Raw genomic sequence first — 18,145 nt, 5'->3', positions numbered from 1 at the left:
CATATATTGAAGCCCTAACCCCTAGTGCGTCAGAACATGACTATACTCGGAGATAGGGTCTTAAAGAGGTAATTAAGTTAAAATAGGGTCATTAGGTTGGACCCTAATCCAATATGACTGGAGTCCTCATAAAAAAGAGGAAATTAGGACACCGACACATAAAGGGAAGACCCTGTGAAGACACAGGGAGAATTCAGCCATCTGAAAGCCAAGGAGAGGGGCCTCAGAAGAAACCGATGCTGCCAACACTTTGATCTTGGACTTCCAGCCTCCAGAACTGTGAGGAAATAAACTTCTGTTGTTTAAGCCACCCAGTCTGTAGTATTTGCTGTGGTAGCCTAAAAGCACAAGCAAGAGATTTATTGAGGAAAGTGCCTGTGAAGAAAAAAGGGGAGAGAAAACAGAAGGAGGTAGAGAGTGCCTGAGACTACAGTGCAGGTTTGACATCTGTGGGGTGAGCGAGAAGAGGAAGGAGAATTCGGTAGGACGAGCCTCAGACTGTGTCAACTGTATGGGGAGTCCCTGAGGAAAGGTGGCCTGTTAGAGAAGGCCTGCATCCTCCGGCTCTGGCACCCCTGCCATGCTCATCATCGGCTGGAAGCAGCCCAGGAGAGCGTGCGGTGGCTGGGATGTCAGCCAACCCTACTCCCCACGACATGTCCTCTTAAAGGGAGACCCGAACTGTGCACCTCTGCTGCTGCCACACTATGACAGACTGGGGGCCTGCCTCTGGCCTTTCCCTTCCAAAAGACCCCCTCTTCCTTGTCTTCCCTTAGCACTTCTGTAGGAGCTCACGAGAAATAGCAGAAAATCAGAGTTGACCAGAAGTAACAGGCTAAACAAGGGCATGGAGGCCAAACTACTGGAAAAATGAGGGGAAAATTTCAGTCTGCCCTAGTTTCAAGAGTCAAAACCGCAGTCTGAGAAACCCCTTCCCAGGCTAGTGATGTCTCAGTACCAAGGGCTATTTGTAAAATGCCCTCCTGATTGTGTCATTCCTTTGTTCAACATTGTTCTCCTGCTCTTCACTGCCCACGACAGTGGACTCCAGCTCCTCCAAAGAAAACTTTTTGAGCATGCCCAAAATGTATAGACCCACATATATATTTACATGCATGTTCTACTACACAAATGAAATAATATACTATACAAATAATATCAGATACAAATAACATGCATGTTTTAAATACATTTAAAAATATATACAATTAAGAATGAAAAAGGATGCCATAATTAAATATAAATAGAATTTCTAACATTTCCTCCATACTCCACTTTGGACACCACTTTCTTGTTGGATAAAGTCTAAAATACTTAATGTAGCATGAACACCCTTCAGGTTCCAAGCCCTTTCTCCCCTCCCTGTTTTACGTTGCATGCCTCCATATGCGCATCCTACCCCTTTTTCCAAACACATCATGATCACTCATGTCTTTGCACTACTGTTTCCTCTTTCTGAAATGCCCTTCTCGGTCTCATTTTCCCGGCCAGCTCCTACTCATTCTAGGACAGTAATGACCTAACTCAAGGGTCACCTATGGGTGATTATGTTTAGGGATAAGGTTAGGTGTCTCTCTTGTCAGCTCTCATAGCCTCACACCTCCCTGGGCTACCTGCCTCAAAGCACTTCTTCCCTTTACTGTAATTTTTTGTTTACATAGCTGTATTTTCTACTTGGTTTTGAGGGCATGAGTTTTTGTCTGGTCCACTCTTGTGACCCCAGCAACTATCACAAAACCTGTGTGCTTGGCACTCAACAGGCATTCAATGAATTTTTGATTAATGACTCCTTCATAAGACTCACTTTTACAAGGTCCCTGAATGTTTCCGACGGAGGTTGCCCTATAAACCATTACAATGTGGTTCTATTCTACTAGAATTCATGTATACCTCATTCAGAGAATATGTACAGGGAGTTACTTTTCTAGCAGAGGTTACGTTTTTCTTAAGTCTGTGGTTTTGGTTGGTCCATAGATTGAGCACATCACAATCACTTGGGACACCTAATAAAAATATAGGCTCTCCTGTGGTGAGACTGGAGCTGAGAAAGGGGTGTGTGTGTGTGTGTGTAAATGCACAGCCATTTGGGGGATCAAACTACTCATAGTTTCTCACAATGCCCCACATTTGCAAAACTAATGCCTGATGTTAGGATTATAGTCTCTGCTGTAGACTGAATGTTTGTGTCCTCCCAAAGTTCATATGTTGAAGCTTGAATCCCCACTGTGATGATATTTGGTGTTGGGACCTTTGGAGGTAATTAGGGTTAGATTAGGTCATGACGGTGGAGCCCTCCTGATGAAATTAATGCCCATATTAAAAAGAGGAAGAAATATGAGAGTTCCCTCTCTGTGCCGTGTGAGGATACAGCAAGAAGGCAGCTGTTTGCAATCCAGGAAGAGGGCTCTCACCAGACACCGAATCTGCTAGAACCTTGATCTTGGACACCTGAGCCTCCAGGACAGTGAGAAATAAATATTTTTTGTTTAAGCCACCTAGTTTATGGTATTTTGTTACGGCAGTTGGAACTAAGATAGTCTATCACTCTGAAAAAGAACAGAATTAATTGGCCTCATGAGCCCCTTTCTCTAATCGAGTGAGCCGGCTGGCGTGCTCTTTGATGGTGGTGAGATAGGAGGCAAAGACACTCCCTCAAAGAGCAAGGAAATTGGGGAATAAATATTGTTCTTCTCAATCACACTGCCATTGTGGAGACTCAGTGCTCTAGAGATTTCTGTCGTCAGCAATAGAACTACCCAGTTGGGGCCCAGCCCACCTCCATCGCTTCCCCAGTTATCCATTATACTTCTTTGTTCAATCTGCCATTCTAAGGGCATTTCTGTGTGGTTATTTTTCAGTTTTCATAACAGTATTTGAGAATTTTGTTCATTCCAGTTTGCATAAAGAAAAATCTGGGCATAGAGGTTATTCCATGTCAGGCAGAGCCACTGAAAGGATCTTAGCTCTTCTGTTAAGCTTTATTGTTTTGTTTTTCTTTGTTATATTGTTTGGTTCTTTAATATAACCTTTGGTTAACATACTCTTGAGAATATTTTAAAAGTATGGATATACCACTTGAATCATAATATTTTCCCATTTCACTAGTTAAATTATTTTGATTAAAATATTTTTAGGTGGAAACAACCCCAATATCCATCAACTGATGCGTGGGTAAACAAAATGTGGTATATCTGTACAATGGAATATTATTCAGCCATAAAAAGGAATGAAGTACTGACACGTGCTACAACATGGATAAACCTTGAAAATATTATGCTAAATGAAAGAAGACAGAAACAAAAAGCTAAATATTGTATGACTCCATTTATCTGAAATGTCCAGAACAAGCAAATCCGTGGAGACAGAAAATAGATTTGTGGTTGCTGGGACCCAGAGGCAGGAACAAGGACTTACTGCAAATAGGCATTCTTTTTGGTGGGATGGAAATGTTCTAAAATTGGATTGGGGTGATGGTTGCATAAGTCTTTAAATCTACTAAAAATCATTGAATTGCACACTTAAAGCAACTAAATATTATGCTAATTAGATTACACAAATTACACTAATTTATTACATAAATTAGACTTGAATAAAATTGTTTAAAAACTGTTTTTAAAATGCAGAGTAAATTAATGAAGGCCTATAAGTTAGTCCTGAATCAAACATTATTAGGAATGCACAGAAGAAATACTGAAAGAAACTATACAAACGTTGTGGATGGCTGCTTTTGAGTCCTGGAAAATATTTTTATTTTTTATTTTCTTCTTTATCCTTTGTGTTTTTTCTATTTTTCTTTCTTTTTTTTCTTTGGAAGATTAGCCCTGAGCTAACTACTGCCAATTCTCCTCTTTTTGCTGAGGAAGACTGGCCCTGAGCTAACATCCATGCCCATCTTCCTCTACTTTATACATGGGACGCGTACCACAGCATGGCTTTTGCCAAGTGGTGCCATGTCCGCACCTGGGATCCAAACCGGCAAACCCCGGGCCGCTGAGAAGTGGAACGTGCGCACTTAATCGCTGTGCCACTGGGCCAGCCCTGTGATTTTTCTAAATTATCTACAGTGAGGAAATAGGTTAAAGGTATATTATCATTTAAATATTTTCTCATATCATATATCTGGGCAGATAATAAAACCTAAAGATGTTTCTATTTAAATAACTAGTGATCAAAATAATCATCGGAGATTTTACTAACCAAAAGACTTTCAACTGGTGTTAAACTGACTCAGTTACATGTAAGCACAGCACACTCATATTCTGGCTGTGACAGAGAAGGCTGGATCCTAATAACCATGCCAACAAGAATAAACATAAAAGCTGGATAAGATGCAAAAGAATAATAACAGCCACCACCAAAACGAATAAATAAGAAAACAAAGGGCAGCTTCTTTAAGGCATCAGCAATCAACCAAAGCAGCCAGGCATGCAGAGACCAAGACCCTGGATAGGTGATACCAACGTTTGCCACTACCTTTCCCACTTGAAGCAGCTGCTGATTCCAACACTGTGTATAAATAGGGCAAGAGGCTGAAACACCAAGCAGAAGGCAGCCGCTGAGAGACTTTAAAGGAAAACAAAGGTTTGGCAGTTTTACAGTGCTGGGGAGACAGAAGCTGGAGTTCAAAGCCTGCTAAATACTCCACTTTTCAGTTGAGAATCTTAAAGGACTATGCCCTATGGCAAGTTTCTTTACCTTGGCACTGTTGACTCGCTGGGCTAGAAAATGTGTGTGTGTAGGGAGCTGTCATGTGCCTTGTGCAGAAACTGATAGAACAAGCAGATAAATAACCAGATTAGATCTAAACAATGTAATTAGACAACAGTAATTTAGCAATACGATTTAAACAACATAGTTAGAAAACAAACTAATTCATATAAAAAGAACTGTATGCCCAACACCTGCAAAATACCCAAACTTTTCTAGTACACATGGAATATTTAACTAAATGGATCATAAACTGGGCCAAAAAGCAAGCCTCTACAATTTCAAAGGATTAAATTTATACAGACTTCTCTCATCGTAGTGGAATTAAGCTAGAGATCATTAACAAATGATAACCAGATTTATCCCCAAATACTTGAAGGTTAAAAAGTGTAATTCTAAATAACCAACAGATCAAGAGCAGGTTACAGTAAAAAATAGAAAACATTTTGAACTAAATAATAATTGTTATGGACTGAATGTTTGTGTCCCTTCACAATTTATGATGTTGAAATCCAGTCCCCAGTGTGCTGGTACTTGGAGGCGGGGCCATTGGGTGGTGGTTCGGTCATGAGAGTGGAACCCTCATGATGGCATTGGCGCCCTTGTAACCAGCCAGGGAGCTAGGTCGCTCTTTCTCCACCACGGGAGAATACAATGAGAAGTCAGCAGTCTGCCGCCCTGAAGAGAGCTGACACCCTCATCTCAGACTTCCAGCCCCCAGAACTGTGAGAAATAAATTTCTGCTGTTTATAAACCACCCAGTCTAGGGTACTTTGTTATAGCAGTCCAAGCTGACTATGAAAATAGAAAATATCAAAACTTTTGACATGAAGTTAAGATAGTGATTAGATGGAAATTTATAGCCTTAAATGCATGAATTAGAAAAAAAGAAAGCCTAAAAGCAAACGATCAAACAAGAACCTAGAGAAAAGAAGAACAAATTAAAGAAAGTAGAAGGAAAGAAATAATATAGATGAGAGCAGAAATTAAGGAAATAGAAAACAAATTGACAATAGAAAAAATTTAGTTAAAACTTCATCCTTTGAAAAATTAACTCCTAGCAGAACTGATCAAGAATAAAGAGCACAAATTACTAACACCAGGAATAAAAAACAGAATGTCATTACAGATCCTATGTATATTAAGAAAATAAGGAGATATTATGAATAAGTTCATGCCAATAAATGGAACATCTTGATAAAACTGGCACTTTTTTTGTATACCATAACGTACTAAAAGAGAATAATAAGGGAAATAAGAGAATAGGAAATAAGAAGAAACTGAAGGTCTGAATAATTAAAAACCTTCCTATAAAGTAAACTGTAGGCCCAGATGGCTTTACCAGGAATTTTTTCAAGTATCTAATAAAGAAATAATATCAACCTTCCATACAATTATCCAGATGACATGACCTTACAACTCATTTTTTGAGGCCAGAGTAACTTTTTTAAAATTTGAGTTCATAGTAGTTTACATCATTGTGAAATTTCAGTTGTACTTTATTTCTTGTCTGTCACCACATGGGTGCTCCCGTTCACCCCCTGTGCCCAGCCCCCACCCCTCTTCCTCTGGTAACCACTGAACTGTTATCTTCGTCCATGTGCTTGTTTATATTCCACATATGAGTGAAATCATCTGGTGTTTGTCTTTCTCAGTCTGGCTTATTTTGCTAAGCGTAATTCCCTCCAGCCCCATCCATGTTGTTGCAAATAGGATGATTTTGTCTTTCTTTCTGGCTGAGTAGTATTTCATTGTGTATACAAATATACCATATATTTTTTTATCCAATCATCAGTCAATGGGCACTTGGATTGTTTCCATGTCTTGGCTATTGTGAATAGTGCTGCAAGGAACACATGGGTGCATATGTTACTTTGGAATGTTGATTTCAAGTTGTTTGGGTAGATACCCAGTAGTGGAATAGCTGGGACATATGATATTTCTATTTTTAGTTTTTTGAGGAATCGCCATACTGTTTTCCACAGTGGCTGCACCAGTTTACATTCCCACCAGCAGAGTATGAGGGTTCCCTTCTCTCCACACCCTCTCCAACATTTGTTATTTTTAGTCTTAGTGATTATAGCCACTTTAACAGGTGTAAGTTGGTATCTTAGGGTACTTTTGATTTGCATTTCCCTGATGATTAGCGATATTGAATATTTTTTCATGTGTTTATTGCCCATCCGTATATCTTCTTTGGAAAAATGTCTGTTCATACCCTTTGCTCATTTTTTGATCAGGCTGTTTGTTTTTTTTTATTTTTTTTTATTTTTTTATTTTTTTTAAAGATTTTATTTTTTCCTTTTTCTCCCCAAAGCCCCCCGGTACATAGTTGTGTATTCTTCGTTGTGGGTTCCTCTAGTTGTGGCATGTGGGACGCTGCCTCAGCGTGGTCTGACGAGCAGTGCCATGTCCGCGCCCAGGATTCGAACCGACGAAACACTGGGCCGCCTGCAGCGGAGCGCGCGAACTTAACCACTCGGCCACGGGGCCAGCCCCCAGGCTGTTTGTTTTTTTATTGTTCAGTTGTGTGAGTTCCTTATCTATTATGGAGATTAACCCCTTCTGGGATATATGATTTGCAAAAATTTTCTCCCAATTGCTGGGTTGGGCTGTCTTTTGGTTTTGATCCTAGTTTTTTTTTTTTTCTTTTTGTTTTGCAGAAGCTCTTTAGTCTGATGAACTCCCACTGGTTTATTTTTCTTTTGTTTCCCTTGTCTGAGAAGACATGGTATTTGAAAGGATCCTTTTAAGTTTGATGCCAAAGAGTATACTACCTGTATTATCTTCCAGGAGTTTTACAGTTTCAGGACTTATCTTCAAGTCTTTGATCTATTTGAGTTTATTTTTGTGTATGGCATGAGATAATGGTCTACTTTCATACTTTTGCATGTGGCTGTCCAGTTTTCCCAACTCTACTCATTGAAGAGACTGTCTTTTCTCCATTGTATGTTCTGGGCACCTTAGTTGAAGATTAGCTGTCCATAGATGTGCAGTTTTATTTCTGGGCTTTCAGTTCTGTTCCATTGATCTGTGTGTCTGTTTTTGTACCAGTACCATGCTGTTTTGATCACTATGGCTTTGTAGTACATTTTGAAGTCAGGGATTGTGATGCCTCCAGCTTTGTTCTTTTTTCTCAGAATTACTTTAGAAATTCAGGGCCTTTGGTTGCCCCATATGAATTTTAGGATTCTTTGCTCTAATTCCGTGAAGAATGTCATTGGGATTCTGATTAGGATTGCATTGAATTTGTAGATTGCTTCAGGTAGTAGGGACATTTTAACTATGTTTATTCTTCCAATCCATGTGCATGGAATCTCTTTCCATCTCTTTATGTCATCATCTATTTCTTTCAATAATGTCTTGTAGTTTTCATTGTATAAGTCTTTCACCTCCTTAGTTAAATTTATTCCTAGGTACTTTATTCTTTTTGTTGCAACTGTAAATGAAATTGTATTCTTGAGTTCTCTTTCTATAAGTTCACTATTAGAGTATAGATATGCAACTGATTTTTGTAAGTTGACTTTGTACCCCACAACTTTACTATAGTTGTTAATTATTTCTAATAGTTTTCCGGTGGATTCTTTAGGGTTTTCTGTATATAAGATCATGTCATCTGCAAACAGTGAGAGTTTCACTTCTTCATTCCCTGTTTGGATTCCTTTTATTCCCTTCTCTTGCCTAATTGCTCTGGCCAAAACCTCCAGTACTATGTTGAATAAGAGTGGTGATAGTGGGCATCCTTGTCTTGTTGCTGTTCTCAGAGGGATGGTGTTCAGTTTTACCCCATTGAGTATGATGTCGGCTGTGGGTTTGTCATATATGGCCTTTATTATGTTCAGGTAACTTCCCTCTATCCCCATTTTGTTAAGAGTTTTTATCATAAATGGCAGTTGGATCTTGACAAATGCTTTCTCTGCATCTATTGAGATGATCATGTGGTTTTTATTCCTCATTTTGTTAATGTGGTGTATCACGTTGATTGATTTTGCTAGATGTTGAACCATCCCTGTATCCCTGGTGTAAATCCCACTTGATCATCATGTGTGATCTTTTGATGTATTGCTGTATTTGGGTTGCAAATATTACATTGAGGATTCTTGCATCTATGTTCATCAGCGGTATTGGCCTGTAATTTTCCTTTTTGTGTTGTCCTTGTCAGGCTTTGGTATCAGAGTGATGTTGGCCTTGTAGAATGTGTTAGGAGGCGTTCCATCTTCCCTAATTTTTTGGAATAGCTTGAGAAGGATAGGTATTAAATCGTCTCTGAATGTTTGGTAGAATTCCCCAGGGAAGCTGCCTGGTCCTGGTCTTTGATTCTTTGGGATGCTTTTGACAACTGTTTCAATCTCTTTACTTGTGATTGGTCTATTCAGATTCTCTATTTCATCTTTATTCAGCTTGGGGATGTTATAAGAGTCTAAGAATTTATCCATTTCCTCTAGATTATCCATTTTGTTGGCATATAGTTTTTCATAGTATTCTCTTATAATTTGTTGTATTTCAGTGGTATCCTTTGTTATTTCTCCTCTTTAATTTCTAATTTTATTTATCTGAGGTTTCTCTCGTTTTTTTCTTTGTAAGTCTGGCTAAGGGTTTCTCAGTTTTGTTTATCTTCTCAAAGAACCAGCTCTTCATTTCATTGATCCTTTCTGCTGCGTTTTTTGTTTCAATTGCATTTATTTCTGCTCCGATTTTTATTATTTCCCTCCTTCTGATGACTTTGGGCTTTGTTTGTTCTTCTTTTTCTAATTCAGTTGGATGTAGGTTGAGATTGCTTATCTGGGATTTTTCTTGTTTGTTAAGGAGAGCCTGTATTGTGATGAATTTCCCTCTTAGTACAGTTTTTGCTGCATCCCATGTGAGTTGGTATGGTATGTTTTCATTTTCATTTGTCTCCAGATATTTTTTTATTTCTCCTTTAATTTCTTCAGTGATCCATTGCTTGTTCAATAGCATGTTGTTTAGTCTCCACATCTTTGTCCTTTTCTCAGCTTTTTCCTTCTAATTAATTTCTAGCTTTATAGCATTGTGATCAGAAAAGGTGCTTGTTATTATTTCAATCTTCTTAAATTTATTGAGGCTTGCCTTGTTTCCCAACATATGGTCTATTCTTGAGAATGTTCCATGCATTGAGAAGAGCATGTATTCTGCTATTTTTGGATGGAGTGTTCTATATATGTCTATTAAGTCCAACTGTTCTATCTTTTCATTTAATTCCCCTTTTTCCTTATTGATTTTCTATCCATTAATGTGAGTGAAGTGTTGAGGTCCCCTACTATTATTGTGTTATTATTAATGTCTTCTTTTAGGTTTTTAATGGTTAATTTATGTACTTTTGTGCTCCTGGGTTGGGTGCATAGATATTTATAAGTGTTATTTCTTCTTAATGGAATTTTTGATCATTATATACTGCCCCTCTTTGTCTCTCTTTACCTGTCTTATCTTGAAGTCTACTTTCTCTGATAGAAGTATTGCAACATTCTCAAAGACAGACAATATGTTGGGAAGCAAGGCAAGCCTCAATAAATTTAAGAAGATTGAAATGATATCAAGCGTCTTTTCTGACCACAATGCTATGAAACTAGAAATTAACTACAGGAAAAAAGCTGGGAAAGTCACAAATATGTGGAGACTAAATAACATGCTACTAGACAACCATTGGATCAATGAAGAAATAAAAAGTGAAATTGAAAATATCTGGAGATAAAAGAAAATGAAAGTACGACATATCAGCTCAAGTGAGATACAGCAAAAGCAGTTCTAAGAGGAAAATTCCTAGCAATACAGGCCCACCTCAACAGACAAGAAAAATTTCAAATAAGTAATCTTAAACTACATCTAACGGAACTAGAAAAAAAAGACCAAACAAATCCCAAAGTCAGTAGAAGGAGGGCAATAATAAAAATTAGAGGGCCGGCCCTGTGGCCGAGTGCTTAAGTTTGCACACTCTGTTTCGGTGGCCTGGGGTTTCACTGGTTTAGATCCTGGGCGTGGACATGGCACCACTTGTCAGGCCATGCTGAGGCAGTGTCCCACATGTCACAACTAGAAGGATCCACAACTAAAATATACAACTATGTCCTGGGGGATTTGGGGAGAGAAAGCAAAAAAAAAAAAAAAGATTGGCAACAGTTGTTAGCTCAGGTGCTGATCTTTAAAAAAAAAAAGTTAGAGCAGAAATAAATGAAATTGAGACCAAAAAAACAGAAGAAAGGATCAATGAGACTAGGAGTTGGTTCTTTGAGAGGATAAACAAAATTGACAAACCCTTAGCCAGACTCACTGAGAAAAAAAGAGAGAAGTCTCAAATAAACAAAATTAAAAATGAAAGAGGAGAAATTACAATGGATACCACAGAAATACAAAGGACTATAAGAGAATTCTATAAAAAAAACCATATGCCAACAAATTGGATAACCTAGAAGAAATGGATAAATTCTTAGACTCAAACAACCTCCCCAAACTACTGAACCAAGAAGAAATAGAGAATCTGAATAGACCACCACCAGTAAAGAGATTGAGACAGTAATCAAAAACCTCCCCCAAAACAAAGTCCAGGATCAGATTGCTTCTCTGGAGAATTCTACCAAACATTCAAAGAAGATTTTTTTTTAATTGAGGTAACATTGGTTTATAACATTATATAAATTTCAGGTGTACATCATTATATTTCTATTTCTGTGTAGGTTACATCATGTTTACCACCCAAAGACTAATTACCATCCATCACCACACACATGTACCTAATCAGCCTTTTTGCCCTTCTTCCGCCACCCTTCCCCTCTGGTAACCACCAATCCAATCTCTGTCTCTATGTGGTTGTTTGTTGTTGCTTTTATCTTCTATTTATGAGTGAGATCATATGGCAATTGACTTTCTCCCTGACTTATTTTGCTTAGCATAAATACCCTCAAGGTCCATCCACCTTGTTGAAAATGGGGCAAGAGTTCATCTTTTTTATGGCTGAGTAGTATTCCATTGTGTAAATATACCACATCTTCTTTATCCATTCACCTCTTGATGGGCAGCTAGGTTGCTTTCTTATCTTGGCTATTGTGAATAATACCACAATGAACATAGGGGTGCTTATATCTTTATGTATTCACGTTTTCATGTTCTTTGGATAAATATGTAGCAGCAGAATAGCTGGATTGTATGGTAGTTCTATTCTTAATTTTTTGAGGGATCTCCCTACTGTCTTCTGTAGTGGCTGTACCAGTTTGCATTCCCACTAGCGGTATATGAGAGTTACCTTTTCTCCACATTGTCTCTAACACTTGTTATTTCTTGTCAATTATAGCCATTCTATTAGGAGTGAGGTGATATCTCATTGTGTTTTTCATTTGCATTTCCCTAATAATTAATGATGTTGAACATCTTCTCATGTGCCTGTTGACCATCTGTATATCTTCTTTGGAAAAATGTCCGTTCAGGTCTTTTGCCCATTTTTTAATTGGGTTGTTAGTTTTCTTGTTGTTGAGATGTATGAGTTATTTATAAATTTTGGATGTTAACACCTTATCAGATATATGATTTGCAAATATCTTTTCCTAATTGTTCGGTTGTCTTTTTGTTTTGTTGATGACTTCCTTTGCTGTGCAGAAGCTTTTTAGTTTGATGTAGTCCCCTCTGTTTATTTTTTCTATTGTTTCCCCTGGCTGGTCAGATATGGTACTTGAAAATATGCTGCTAAGACCAATGTTGAAGAGTGTACTGCCTATGTTTTCTTCTAGAAGTTGTATGGTTTCAGGTCTTCCATTCAAGTCTTTAATCCATCATGAGTTAATTTTTGTGTATGGTGTAAGATAATGGTGTAATTTTATTCTTTTGCATGTGGCTGCCCAGTTTTCCCAACACGATTTATTGAAGAGACTTTCCTTTCTCCATTGTGTGTTCTTGGCTCCCTTGTGAAAGATTAATTACCCGTAGATGTGTGGGTTTATTTCTGGGTTCTTGATTCTGTTCCATTGATCTATGTGTCTGTTTTTGTGCCAGTATCATGCTGTTTTGGTTACTATAGCTTTGTGGTATATTTTGAAGTCAAGGATTGTGATGCCTCCAGCTTCGTTCTTTTTTCTCTGGATTGCTTTGGCTATTCGGCGTCTTTTGTTGTTCCATATAAATTTTAAGATTCTTTGTTCTATTTTTTGTGAAAAATGTTGTTGGAACTTTGATAGGGATTGCATTGAATCTATAGATCACTTTAGGAAGTATGGACATTTTAACTGTTTATTTTTCCAACCCAAGAACATGGAATATCTTTCCATTTCTTTGTGTCTTCTTCAATTTATTTCAATAATCTTTTATAATTTTCAATGCACAGGTCTTTCCTCTCTTTGGCTAAATTTATTCATAGGTATTTTATTCTTTTTCTTGAAATTGTAAATGGGATTGTATTCTTAATTTCTCTTTCTGATATTTCAATGTTAGTGTATAGAAATGCAACGGATTTTTGCATGTTTATTTTGTATCCTGCAATTTTGCTATATTCATTTATTATTTCTAAAAGTTTTTGGTAGATTCTTTAGGGTTTTCTATATATAAAATCATGTCATCTGCAAATAGTGACAGTTTCGTTTATCCTTTCCAACCTGGATCTCTTTTAATTCTTTTTCTTGCTTCGTTTCTCTGTCTAAGACTTCCAATACTGTGTTAAATAAGAGTGGTGAAAGTGGGCATCCTTGTCTCGTTCCTGTTCTCAGAGGGATAGCTTTCAGTTTTTCTCCATTGAGTCTGACATTGGCTGTGGGTTTGTTATATATGGTCTTTATTAGGTTGATGTACTTTCCTTCTATATCCATTTTATTCAGAGTTTTTATTATAAATGTCTGCTGTATCTTGTCAAATGCTTTCTCTGCATCTATTGAGATGATCATGTGATTTTTACTCTTCATTTTGCTAATGTGGTGTGTCACATTGATTGATTTGAGGATGTTGAACCATTTCTGCATCCCTGGAATAAATCCTACTTGATCATGGCATGGTGTATGATCTTTTTAATGCATTGTTGTATTTGATTTGCTAGTATTTTGTTGAGGATTTTTGCATACATGTTCATCAGTGATATTGGCCTGTAATTTTCTTTTTTTGTGTTGTCCTTGTCTGGTTTTGGTATCAGAGTAATGCTGGCCTCATAGATTGAGTTAGGAAGTATTCCCCATCTTCAATTTTTTGGGAGAGTTTGAAAAGGATTGGTATTAAATCTTCTTTGAAATAAACAATAGAAGAATTCAATGAAACTAAGAGATGGTTCTTTGAAAATATAAAAAAATTGGCAATTCAGTAATTATTAGAGAAATGCAAATCAAAACTACAATGAGATATCACCTCACACTCATCAGAATGGCTATAATTAACAAACAGGAAATAACAAGTGTTGAAGAGGATGTGGAGAAAAGGGAACCCTCATACACTGCTGGTGGGAACTCAAACTTGGTGCAGCCACTATGGAAAACAGTATGGAGATTTCTCGAAAAATTAAAAATAGAGATACCATAGAATGCAGCTATCCCACTACTTGGTATTTATCCAAGGAACTTGAAATCAACAATTCAAAGAGATTTGTGCACCCCTATGTTCATTGCAGCATTATTCACTATAGCCAACACTTGGAAGCAACCCAAGTGCCCATCAACTGATGAATGGGTAAAGAAGATGTGGTGTATATATACAATGGAATACTGCTTAGCCATAAAGACAGACAAAATTGTCCCATTTGCAACAACATGGATGGACTTTAAGGGCATTATGTTAAGTGAAATAAGCCAGACAGAGAAAGACAAGCACCACATGATTTCATTCATATGTGAAAGATAAATAAACACAAGGATAAAGAAAACAGATTAGTGGTTACCAGAGGGGAAGGGGGTAAGGAGGAGTGAAAGGTGTAAAGGGGCACATATATACAGGGACAGATAAACATTAGACTATTAGGGGGCTGGCCTGGTGGTGTATCGGTTAAGTTTTTGTGCTCCGCTTTGGTGGCCCAGGGTTTGTGGGTTTGGATCCTGGGTGCAGACCTGAACACTGTTCATCAAGCCATGCTGCGGCGGCATCCCATATATAAAATAGAGGAAGACTGGCACAGATGTTAGCTCTGAGACAATCTTCCTTAAGCAAAAAGAGGAAGATTGGAAACGGACATTAGCTCAGGGCCAATCTTCATCACAAAAAATAAAAATTGGACTATTGGTGGTGAGCACAGTGCAGTCTATATGGAAACTGATAAATAATAATGTACTCCTGAAATTACACAATGTTATAAAACATTATGACCCCAATAAAATAATTGGAAAAAAACCTAGGTAAAATGGCATAGAAGTCAGTACATTGGTTACTCTTGCAGAGAGTGAAGGAATGAGGGAGAGCTAATATCTGGGAGGTGGCACAAGAGAAGCTTTGGGATGCTGGGAACGTCCTATATCTTGATCTAGGGGGTGGTGACCTGGGTGTGTTAACATGGAAAAATTCACCAAAATGTACAATTGTGATTTGGGTGCTTTTTCTACTTCAATTAAAAAGTTTACCACAAAATGCTAACATAGATGGTTTACAATCAAGTCCATATAAGATGTCCTCTTATCTTTGCGTGCTTTCCTTATTGCACTTCCAATTACCCACTAATATTTTCATTTTCAGCAGTTCTGTGTCTTGGCTTTGCAAATTCTTAGCCAATCTGAGGTTGGTAAAGTAAGGCTTAAATGTCAATTACAATGGAAAAGGTTCTTTGTGAGGGCACCTGATCATTTGTGGACTTCCACTGTTCCACTGTTGATGAAGCAGCACAAAACGCAGTGTCTGCAGAACCGTTCACTGGAGCGAAGATGCTAACAAAATCAGCCAGAATTGAATTATATGCAAGTTTAATTTGCTTGTTTCTCTGTGGTACAATAATTTTAAAACTTATTCACCTAGACAACGGGCTAACCCAACACCACTGTAACTTTGAGACCCCACCTGCAATGAGAATTAAATCCACACTCCCGATGATGGAGGAGGGTGCTGCACTGGCTCTTGCCTACTTCTCTGGCCTCATTTCCTCCCACTGTCCTGTGTCCATACCTTCTTCTGTCCCTCCATCTTTCCTTACATTCTCAGAGAGGGCTGTCCCAACCACGCATTTTATGGTAAGCTTCCTCTATCCCCATCACCATGTCTCAATAATCTGTTCTACATTCTTCTTCACATTCATTGCTCCCTGAAATTCATTCTTTCTTTTTGTGTGTGTTTGTTGTCAGTCTCTCCCAGTGGAATGGAGGCTCCAGGAGAACAGAGGCTGTGTCTTGCTTCACCCCTATTTCCCCAGCACCTAGAACAGGACCTACAATGCCCAGTATATAGGAAGGTCTCAATATCTACCTGTTGTGAGGTGTTTATTCTTCAAAACCCCACTTTACAGACCAGAAAATGAAGCTAAAAAGGAAAAGTAACTTGGCTGAGGTCATATAGTTTGCATTTGATAGAGCTGGAATTCTACTCCAGATCTGTTTAGCTCCAAAGTCTGAACTTCTTAACCACTTCACTAAAACTGTACCACACCAGTTTACGTTGACAACTAAGTTGGCGTGTGTTAGTGGGGGAAGGCTCCTGTGTGCAGCTGTGTCATTAGAGTCTCTTTCTTTGGTAAAACACCTGAGAAGACCTCTAATTTCAATAATGTGAGTAGATCTCCATGGAAACAGACTAAGTCATATTGGTTTATTTAAAATAGTGCTCCTCAAACTTGAGCAAGCCTCAGAATCACCTGGAGGGTTTGCTAAAAAACCAGATTGTGATCCTTCCCCGACCCTTCAGCCCTCCCTCCCAATTTTCGATTCAGCAGGTCTAGGGTAGGATTCCATCATTTGCACTTCTAACTCGCAACTACACTTTGAGGGGGAACAAAAGAGTTAATTAGGGGTGGATAAATGGATAGTTAAAAACAAATGGCCTAAGGTCATCCATGATAACTTTGGCAATGTGGAGGAACTTGTGACCACGGTCCATGCCATCACTGCCACCCGGGAGACTGTGGATGGCTCCTCTGGGAAGGTATGGCGTGATGGCCAAGGGGCTGCCAGAACACGATCCCTGCTTCTACTGGTGCTGCCAAGGCTGTGGGCGAGTTCATCCTTGAGTGGAATGGGAAGCTCACTGGCTGGTCTTCCATGTCTCCATCCCCAATATGTCAGTCATAGATCTGATCTGCCATCTAGTGAAAGCTGCCAAATATGATGACGTTAAGAAGGTGGTGAAGCAGGGATCAGAGGGCCCCTAAAGGGCATCCTAGGCTACAATGAGCACCGGGTTGTCTCTTGCAATGTTAACAGTGACATCACTCTTCCACCTTTGATGCTGGGGCTGGCATTGCCCTCAACGACAATCTGTCAAGCTCACTTCCTGATATGATAATGAATTTGGCTACAGCAACAGGGCAATGGACCTTATGGTCCACGTGACCTCCAATACGTAAGAGCCCCCTGGACCACCAGCCCCAGCAAAAGCATGAGAAGAAGAGAGACACCCTCAGTTGCTGGAGAGTCCTTGCCCCAACTTGATCTCCCAACACACTAAGAATCTTCCATCCTCAACACAGTTCCCACCCCAGACCCTCTGAAGAAGGGCAGGAGTTTAGGGAGCTCTACCCTGTCATGCACCATCAATAAAGTGCACCATACCCAGCCAAAAGAAAAAAAAACTTAATTAGGGATGGATAGATGGACAGCTAAGGGCTAAAGCAAATATGCTACAACGTTAATAGTAGAAACTAGGGGACTGGTATATGGAGATTCACTGTAAAATCTTTCAATTTGCCTACGCTTTTGAAATTTTTCACAATAAGATGTTGGTGGAGGGGCCTTACTCAAAGATTGGGACTCCTTACGGAATACAGGTAGCAAGTTAGCAGGGATCCTGTTACTACGGTGTTAAAGCAAGCTGCAAGATAGTGTGAGAATTAATTACACACATGGACTAATCAGTCTGTTTACACACCACCATCATCTAAAGACTTAATTGAGTGCTTATCCAACATGACCTTTGCTTTAATTCCTGACAGGAAGTGATTAAACAGTGTGCCAACAGAAAAACATCATCAACTGCTGCTTAGTACAGGTTAAATCCTGCTCACTGGAGACAAAGAAGGGCTTGTCTTGCAACTTGTTTTCCCAAGTCCAGGATGAGTGCTCACAGAAAACAAAGATTCGGATTACAAACAATTAGAAAGTATTCAATAATCTTAGACTGCAAGTGCTTTCCATGGCCGTTCAATCATTTCATTAATTGGACGACTATTGGAAGTCCACTGTGTGCTGGCACCGTATGAGGTGCTGAGGATTTTTTTTTTTAAGCAGTGAATAAAAACATAAAATAATACCAGTCCTCACGGAGCTTACATTCCAGTCAAGATGCAAAGAATGAACAAATAAATAAAATAAACATCACCTGTTGGTAAGTG

General features: G+C 38.7%; 1 pseudogene; it reads left to right on the top strand.

Annotated features, from left to right (window-relative positions):
- Positions 1-17,161, top strand: part of LOC100066179 (glyceraldehyde-3-phosphate dehydrogenase-like) — a 39,122-nt pseudogene extending 21,961 nt beyond the window's left edge.
- The last annotated feature ends 984 nt before the right edge of the window (positions 17,162-18,145 follow it).

Source organism: Equus caballus, chromosome 20 (genome assembly GCF_041296265.1).
Source record: "Equus caballus isolate H_3958 breed thoroughbred chromosome 20, TB-T2T, whole genome shotgun sequence".
Taxonomy (NCBI): domain Eukaryota; kingdom Metazoa; phylum Chordata; class Mammalia; order Perissodactyla; family Equidae; genus Equus; species Equus caballus.
This window is presented reverse-complemented; position numbering and strand designations above follow the sequence as displayed.